Here is a 10,484-nt window from a genome sequence, read left to right on the forward strand (position 1 = left end):
GATTTGGTTTATTTCAGAACAAACTAATTTCGAATTAAATTAATTACAAATTTTCTACGAATCAAACTCAAATCAAATCACGAAGTAGGAATTTTTTTTCTGTATCTCTAGTTTCGACAAACCAAAAATTATATATATATATATTTTTTTTCTTACTTAGCTGCTCAACTACAACAACTATACCGTGAAAAGATGATAAGACCAAAGAAAAATACAACATTTCTTGACAGATAACAGACACCTCCAGGCTCCAGCTCATAAAAGGTGTACGGATGAGCCAAATCAGAACTTTTCAGGGTGGGACCCACAAAACCCGAGAAAAATAATACAACTTGAGCTTAATCATTGCTCCTTCCGGAATGCAATTAGACTAAAATAATTTCAATTCGCTAATAATCAACTGTTTTGTCATAAATTACCCAAATTAAGTGGGCACCCACCACAGAAAGGTTTAGGTTAAGAGCCAACAACATGGGGCCCATATTTGATTTCTTGACAGTTACATTTAGTAAAAATCAAATAAAATTAACTAGAAGAATAAAGTTACTCTGATTTCTCGGAAGCTATGTAATATTGAATATATTTAAGTTTTAAGAGACTTCTAATTTAATCTGCGGTTCTCTATAAATGAGTTGCAGATTGGCTGTGCGGTCCGAATATATGTAGAAATCCTCCAAATCTAGAGTGTTTTGATTTATTTTTCTGTATTATGGTATTTCGGCGTTATAATTTTGGTCAATATGTATGTATTGCAGCAAAAAAAAAAATATATATATATACCACCAAAATTTTAATAATTTTTGGGATGCTATTCTAAGGGCTCATTTTTGAACATTGAGGGCATAATTTTTGTTTTTATATAGTTATATCTCTTTTGTCTTTAATTAATATTTTCTGAAGGAAAGTATTTAATGATAACAATAAAATAGATGGCAAGCTGCTTAAAAAAAGACCTACATCTTTTTATGAAAATTACTATTGACAAATATAAATATTTTACAGAGCAGTCACTTATATATGTTGAATAAATGTAATATCAAAAAGTAACAAAATTCTATATCAAATAATGTACATGGGATAATTGAATTTTCAAACTTATTATTCATGTCGTATCATCCATGTTCTTAATCGCCTTATCTCATCATTCAATCTGATCAGATAACTTATATTTTTACATGCTTATTTTCTCCTTTAAATACAACAAAACTATTAATTTAACTAAGAAGATCATCATGTAAAAATATAAGTTATTCAATCAGATTGAATGATGAGATAAACACAATCAGACGATTAAGAACACAGATGATATGATATGGCATGGATAATAAATTTTAAAATTCAATTCTCTTATGTACATTATTTGATGTTACTTTATTAACTTTTATTAAATAGTACATTTTACATTATGAGAGCGTGTTCGGCGTTTAAATGGGACGGGGAATGGGAATGGGAATTGAACTAATTTTTACTGTGCTCGTGGGAAAAAAAAATTCAGTCTGAGTGAATTTTTTTTTCCCACGCTCACAGTAGCGCACCGAACAGGCCCTGAGTGAATGCTCTATAAAAAATTATATACATTTGTCAATTTGTCAAAATAATCTCATTAAACAGTTTCCTTTATACAAAATAATTAAATTTAACAAAACAATTTAAAAAGTATTAATTAAGATCAAAAGCGGCATAACTATTAAAAAAAAAATTGTGCCTTCAATTAATATTCAAAAGTGAGCCCTCAGAATAGCAGCACCCTATTTTATTTTTTTGGGTTGGAATATGTTGTGTTTGTGATTATTATTCCTAGTATGGTACAACTGTATTGCTGATATGGATTTGACTATATTTTTTTTATTTGCTAATTAGCTTAAATGACATTATTATTACGTCATAATCGGATTGGAGATTTAAGCTTGAAATATAGTTGAGAAAGACAAAGGAGAGAAAAAAACACAAAAATCACATAAAAATGTAATTTGTTGGACCAAAATTTTGACTAATACACGCCAGTTGACAAATAATATTTGATTATCTAGTGTTATAATTTATCCGGCAATTCTAGGCAGAATATATATAACATTTGTAAATTATAGAATGAAATTGGTAAATTCTATGATTTATACTATGTTACTAAATGTGAATAATTATAATTTTTTGCATAATATTAAAATTTGGAGGCTTATTACAGTAATTATTTGGCACGGTCCAATATAATATTAACTAATGTAAATATTTTTGAATGAAAAATATGAACATTAAAATAATATTTGTTTCTATTAAAACTGTTTTGTCATTTTATTGATTTTTTTTCTTTCTTGATGATAGTAAAATAAGTTTGATCTCGGAAACCTATTATAGTTGTTTTTTTTGTTTACATGTTTGTGTTACATGTATGCTCTCTCAATAAAGAAATAAAGCGGTGCTGTAAGCGGCAGCGACGAACAAAGCGAACAAAGGCAAAAAAAAGAAGGAAAAAAAGCAAAGCCTCTCTTGCTGAGCTCATCTCATCGTGTTGAGTATCAGACTAAAGTAACGGATCAGTTGCGTATACTTTCTCCTCTTCGGTGATAGAAAAATGAGTGGTCTCCCGTCTGTATACAGTAGGCATACCCTTCGTTCTTAGTTTGATATTTGTGTAACATTTTGTGCTACTTTCTGCCTCTTTCTCACCGCAGATAAATGTTTGTGTTACATGTTGGATTGTGCTCTGATGATTCTCTTACAGCAGATAAAAGGTCCCAAAAAGAAAGAAAGAAAAAAAGAGAGAGGGGTATTTTTGTTATAAATATATTATAAATGTGTGGATGTCATTTATGTTGTAACTCCCAAAATCATCAATTTATTCCCCACTACTTCATGCACTACAATTGGAATTGATGGTCACTACTATTGAAATTTATTTCTCCATTTATTTAGATGGTTTTTCATTTACAATTTGTAGCCTATAAATAGAGGTTTTGTAATCTTGTATTGTACATATATGAGAAATGTATCAATAAAGATATTGTCATCTTTTCATCTCTATTTTGCTTATTCTTCTTTATGCTTATTCATATTTATTTTATAACACGTTATCAGCATGAGAGCTCTACTAGTTGAAGATTTGAGGTAATTTTAATTTCATTTATATAAATAATACTTCTTAGTAATTGCTAAATGAAATAACTTATCAATTTATTTATATTTATTTTGAGATGTTTAGTATGATTCATAGAATTTTATATGAAGTGCATTTTTTATTTAATCTTCCCGAAGAAGATTTAAAAGAAAAATCTTCTTGAAGAAGATTTATATGATGTATAAATATTGTATAGTGGTTCATATTTTTTTTTCTTCAATAATTGAATCTTCTTGAAGAGGATTTCAAGAGATATTACGAAAATTCTCAATTTTATAAAATGCACCGAGCAATTGGCCCAAAGCCATTATAGCCAATTTATCAACTTTTTCAATTCATATTATTGGCCCGAAGCCAATTCACCTCTAAGGAATTCAATTTTTATCTTTTATGTTGTTACGGAAAATTGTAAGATAAAAAATGAATAGTTATTCATTCTTTAATTTAAGAAATGAATTAATACTTATTTATTATTTATATTGATTGTAGTGCATAAAAAAATGTAAATGTTAGATAAAATTTGCTTATTTATGTTTATTTTTTTTTAAATACTACTTATTTATTCTTTTTATTATTGATTATTGTTGAAATGGTATTTATTTATTTTTATAAAAAAAAATTGATTGAAAGCTCTAGAAGAGCTATTTTGTTGTTACATGTAGAAATACAAATTTATATTAATGATGTATTATATTCTTGTAAGTCTCAGAGAAATTTGAGACAACTAATGAAAAAATATTGAATATTTGAAAAACAATGCATATTGAAAACAAATTGCATATGTTTTACCTCCGACTTGTACTACACATATATTAGTACAATTAAAGCACGTGTTATTGTAAACCAGAAGTTTACATACAAGAATATGTTTATAGTTTGACATGACCGGTTGGACCATTCCGGATCAATAGTGATGCGAAAAATAATAGATAATTATTATGAACATTCATCAAAGAACTAGAAGATTTTTTAATCTTATAATTTTTTTTGTTGGTTTTATTTCTAGAACGTATACAATGTGATATTTGTGGAACAATATATCTAACATGTGAACCATTTGAATATTTTATGATTTTAATTGATGCATCAATAAGATGGTTACATGTATGTTTATTATCAAATCGCAACATGGCGTTTGCGAAATTACTTGCTCAATAGATTTGATTAAAGAGCATAATTCAATTATGAAAATACGTCTAGACAATATCGAAATTAATGTTGAACATCCTGTAGATATTCGTATATAAAAAGAAGATATGATATTCGCATCATGCCAACTAGCTATTATAAAGCTTCCCCTTATAATTGGTTTTTGGTCACATACCTAATATTTCTCATATAAGAATTTTTGAATGTGCGGTATATGTTATAATTGCTCCACCACAACGCACTAAAATGGGATATCAAAGAAAGTTGAGAATTTATATTGAATTTGAATCTCCATATATAATAGAGTGGTAGATTTATTCATGGCTAATTTTGTTGGTTGTGATTTTAATGAATAAAAATTCCCAACTTTAGGGGGAGAAAACTATCAGTTGAAAAAAAAATATTAGTATGAATTATCATTGTCTTATTTTGATCCTCGTACTAAAGAATGTGAACTAAATGTTCAAAAGATAATTCATTTGCAAATGTTAGTGAATCAATTGTCAGACACATTCACAGACTCAAAGAAAGTGACCAAATCACATGTACCAGCTGCTAATGCTCCAATTAAAGTCGGTATCCTTGTTGGACAGACAAATTATAACACGCATGAAGCGTGAAAAAGTAATCGGTTCCAAAGATTAAAAATATAAAAATCCTCGAAAAAGAAAAGGAGCAAAGAATGAAAATGGTCAAGTCGAGGATATGATAATTTCAGATAAAACTCCAGAAGAGAATGAAATTATAAGTAATATTAGAGTTCCAGCAGAAACTCAGGTATCTGAAATTTATGAAAAAAAAGAGATCTCGATAAATTATATCATGAATGAAATAAGATGGAACCGAGATGAAATTGATATCAATAATATTTTTGTATATAATATAGCGCTAAACATAATAAATATTGATGATCATGACTAGAAGTCTATTAAAGAATGTCGACAAAGAAATGATTGGCCAAAATAGAAAGGTGCAATTGAGGTAGAGGTAAACTCTCTTGAAAAATGAAAAGTTTTTGGACCTGTAGTCCTTGTACCTCAAGGTATAAAACCAGTAGGATATAAATAAATATTTATGAGAAAATAAAATGAGAAAGGTGAAATTTTGAGATATACTCACCTGTGGTGGATGCAACAACGTTTTGATATATAATTAGTCTGGCAGTCCATGAAGGACTTAATTTGCACCTAATGGATATTGTTACATCCTATTTAAATGGCTCGCTTGATAATGATATTTATATGAAAATCTCTGAAAGATTTAAGATGCCTGAAGCATGTAATTTAGGTTCTCGAGAACATTATTCAGTTAAATTGAATAAATTTTTATATCGATTAAAGCAATATGGACGCATATGCTATATTTATTGAAACATGGATATAAGAATGATACGACATGTCTGTATATTTTCATGAAAAGATATAGAAATGATTTTATTATAATTGAAGTTTATGTTGACGATCTAAGTATAATTGGAACTCCTGAAGAGCTTCCAAAAGAATAAATTATTTAAAGGAAGAATTTCAGATGAAAGATCTGGAAAGAACAAAGTTTTGCATTGGATTGCAAATTGAACATTTAAAAATGATATTTTTATGCATCAAGAAAATTATATTGCAAGAGTGCTGAAATAATTTTATATGGATAAATAACATTCATTGAGCACTCTGATAGATGTAAGATCATTAGATGCGAATAAAGATCCTTTTAGACCTCGGGAAAATGATGAAGAATTATTTGGTCATGAAGTACCATGCCTTAGTGCAATATGAGCACTTAAGTGAATATTTATTAGCAAAATATAGTTTTTCTCTCACGCGAAGATATTGGCATATAATTAAACATATACTTCGCTACTTATGAGAAAATTTAGCAATACACAAAAGCAAGCCGAGTATGTGTTTGGTTAAGATATGTGATTCAACACATTTGTCAGACATGCATCTTGTCTTTTAGGGAAATGATCCCGACGATCATATATGAATATAATATTGTATGTATTGCTCAATGAAAGAAATGATACATTAAAGGAGATAGAACAAAACATATTTTACCAAAATTCTTTTTCACACATGATCTCCAAAAGAATAATGTTACTAATGTTCAGCAAATCCATTTAAGTGAAAAAATCCAGCAGATTTATTCACTAAGGCACTCCCTACTGCAATATTCGAAAAACTAGTTCGTAATATTGGAGTTCGCCGACTTAAAGATCTTGATTGATGCTGTCATGAGGGGGAGCTAATATGCACTATATTTTCCTTAACCATGGTTTTTCCCACTGGGTTTTTCTGGTAAGGCTGTAGTTGCGTATTTAGAAGAATATTGTACTTTTTTTCCTTCACTAGATTTTTATCCCATAGGATTTTTCCTAGTAAGGTTTTAATGAGGCATATTCTTATATAATAGATATCCAAGGGGGAGTGTTATAAATATATTATAAATGTGTGGATGTCATTTATGTTGTAACTCCCAAAATCATCAATTTATTCCCCACTACTCCATGCACTACAATTGGAATTGATGGCCACTATTGTTGAAATTTATTTCTCCATTTATTTATATGGTTTTTCATTTACAATTTGTAGCCTATAAATAGAGGCTTTGTAATTTTGTATTGTACATATATGAGTATGAATAAAGATATTGTCATCTTTTCGTCTCTATTTTGCTTATTATTCTTTATGCTTATTCATATTTATTTTATAATAAACCATTAATGAGGTGTTTTTATTTGAGGCTATTTTAAATCAATAGCATGAGAAGTCCCATTAGGCGTCTGATCTTGTTGCTTTAAAAATTAATATTTTTCAACCGATGCAATATTCTCCCTGAGACACCTGTCTCTTATCAGCAGAGCCCAAATCTTGGATAATATTTGTTTATGTGATTCTATACTCTGAATGCATGGGTTGGAGTAAAGTTTCATGATATAAGAGTTGTCGCACAGTTCATTTTTTTATTTTATTTAAATATTTGATCGTTTTCAAGGTGCGTCACTGGTGACGTCAATCCCAATTTGCACAATATTTTAATAAAGTATTCAATGACACTTCTACATGTAGCCAATTGTGTGGTTCAATTCACAATATTTTAATAAAGTACGATCCATTCAATGACACTTCTACATGTAGCCAATTGTGTGGTTGAGTGACACTTCTACATGTAGTTCCCAGTCTGATTTGATTTAATGTCTTCTCAATTGGTGACTGTTCTAGACCGGTCGATTCAATTCCTGGTCTGATTTGGATTCAGTGTCTTCTCGGCTGTGATATGCGTACAGAGGAAACTATCGCTAGGCTCTTATTACTTTAATCAAGTAAGGATGATCAATTTGCATCCACAGGATGCACATACCCCTATGCGTTTTTTGTTTTGTTTAGCTATGTGTTTTTCACAGACATTGGTTGTATAATTTTATGTAACAGCTACTCTGTAACTTTCTGTCAATGAAAATGTCTACGGTTTTCAGCCAAAAAAAAAATTGTGTGGTTCAATAAATTTATTAAATTATGAAGCACTCATAAGTATGATCTCATCTCTTACGCAATTATGAAATATCAGTTTCATATGTTTATATCTTATTTTGTAGTCAGAAGTTTGGTAATCAATGATAATATTGTTTGAATATCTGATGAGCTTTTTTTAAATGAAGATTTAGTCATTTAAATTTCAATATCTATAGGAGATTCTCATGAACTATAAACAAGATTAAAATTTTGTTATAAAGTATCACAATGAAATGATTACATGCCAGATTAATAAATAATTAAATATTAATCTGTACTATCAAGTTACCTATGTATAATGACAGAGACAGAAGGTCAACAGGGGCTGAGTTCCACCATGTGAAAATGCATATATATAGAGAGAAAGGCTAATCAGGTACTAGATGAATAATAACCTGATTTATAATTTATAATGCTCTAACTTCTAATTATAAGTACCAATTTGAATTTAAGAAATCTATTCTAATTTTAACTCTAAATTTAACTCAAATTACAAATAAAAAAACTTAGAGGAGGGGAGGGCAAAGTAATTTTCAGAGAGAAACAAAGTTGATATGAATCTATAATTCTTCATAAAATTTCAAAATTCAGAAGAGACAGTAGCCCATCTTGGCTCCACTTGAGTCCTCCCCAATCTCCGGAGACATCAAATTAAAAATTCAAATTGCATCGTCAAATTACAATCAAATCAAGAAATTTGAAAGACTCAAGGGGTTGAGATTGAGATAACACTTTGTCAAGTGTTATATTTAGTTAATTGTATCTTTATTGCCTATAATAAATTCCTTTTACTATAACTTCTGATCAAGCAATTTTATTTTAAAATAACTTTTACTCAATTCTTTTCTAGTAAATTGAACCCATATCTCTTCGATTATAGTTAAAAACATCTTGTATTTTATACTCATATTTTGTAATTTTAAAATTTAAAGAGTCAAATTCAAATTGTTTAACCTGATCTCCACATTAAAATGTGTCGGAAGACCAAAATTTATATATTTTTGAAGTTTTTTTACTATATTTTTTATTTTTTTAAATCATTTTTATGGTCCATAATTATTTAAAAAATTCTAATAAATAGAAAAAGAATTTGGAAAATGTAGAATCTAGTATCTGAACACATTTCAATCAAGACTATATTATATTGAATAGTTCGGGTCAATTTTTAAATTTCAAAAATAAAAATATAATGGCCTTTAGGAATTAGGAAACACAATAGTCAACTCCTCGTGTTGTAGTAAAATTTATACAGCACTAGCACGCGCAATATTTGTTAACTTATTACAGATCTTATTACACGTGTACAAAAGCGCAACGTTGGGACTTGGGACGCTGTCCATTGCGTCAAAAAGCGACCTAGCCTTATTTATTCCCAATTCGCCTACCAAAACATTTTCTTTACACATTATTGCGAAAAAAATAATAATAAAGATTTAAAAGTTATTATCCTTGTAATGAGGGATAACTTCATATTTGTTGTCACATGTGAGTTCAATGAATATGATTTCATTGCTATCTCCGCCGAAAATTTTTAAATGTACTATTTCTCAAAAAATAATAAATAAAAAAAATATATGTTTTTGAAAAATTATAAATTTGACGGGAGTCATTTCTTAGGGACCGCAGTCTGTAGATGCAGACCTAGGAAAAGGGTCTTAATTAGAGGAGACCTCATATAGGGGATGCGGTCCCGGATGATTTTTCTATATATATGCTCTGGAGAGATAAATTCATTTTGCACACTGAACAACTCTCTTTTCTGGGTCAGAGCTTTTGAACTGTAAGTTTATTTTTTTCTCTCTGTTTCAATTTTTCATTTTTTTTAGTAGTTTAGTAATTAATTTAGTTAGATTTCTTTGTATACTCAGATCAAAATGACTCTTATGGTATTTGTTTACATTGGTGGTGATATTTTAACATGCCATAATGGGGTTTATTACAGTATCAGGGCTATTTCTGTGATTTCAGTAATGCCAGGTACTGATTATGTGTCCCTTAAATTAACCATTGGTTAGAACCTGAGATTTGATCAGGGTCGGTATGACCTTAATATTTAGGTCAAAATTAGCGTGTCCACTAGTTCAGCACAAACCTGGTTCCAACTCTTTCCTATTCATAATAATGGTTGGTGTGGGTAAGTATTTGGATCAAGACCCAAACGAGTGTCCAAAACCATAGAAGATATTCCAAGTGCTGGATGGCAGTTACAGTTGAGGAATTATGTCGACAAACGGGTCCAAGTCGCTAAATAATGTCTTCAGGTTATCTTGTAGGTTACTGGTAGCAGCAATAATTGAGGACACATTTTACAAATGTCAATCATGGTTTGCGCAAAGGAAGACAAAAATGGAATTTGAAGCTAGCTAAGGTCAACAATTGTCATGTGGTGTGCATAAGGTATTTTTTTTAACTTAATATATGTTGGCTTTTGGAGCCCTCTACTTGTCTGTTTGACTAGATTTGCAAAACATACATAAATTACATTTTACATTTTTCCTTCTTGAGAATTTGTGCATGTTCATGACAATTGAAGATTTAATAAATACACATCAATGATGAATTAATGAACTGCAATATAACATCAAGGATGTAGTCATAAAGCACAAGATATTGGATAACAGAAGAATTAACTAAAGATTAAGTACAATCAATTTGTAAAATTGGTAAAATAAGCTTGAGATTGAGTTAAGTGAGGCCTACCGTTGCAACGGTTC

Source organism: Carex rostrata, chromosome 18 (genome assembly GCF_964058835.1).
Source record: "Carex rostrata chromosome 18, lpCarRost1.2, whole genome shotgun sequence".
Lineage (NCBI taxonomy): Eukaryota > Viridiplantae > Streptophyta > Magnoliopsida > Poales > Cyperaceae > Carex > Carex rostrata.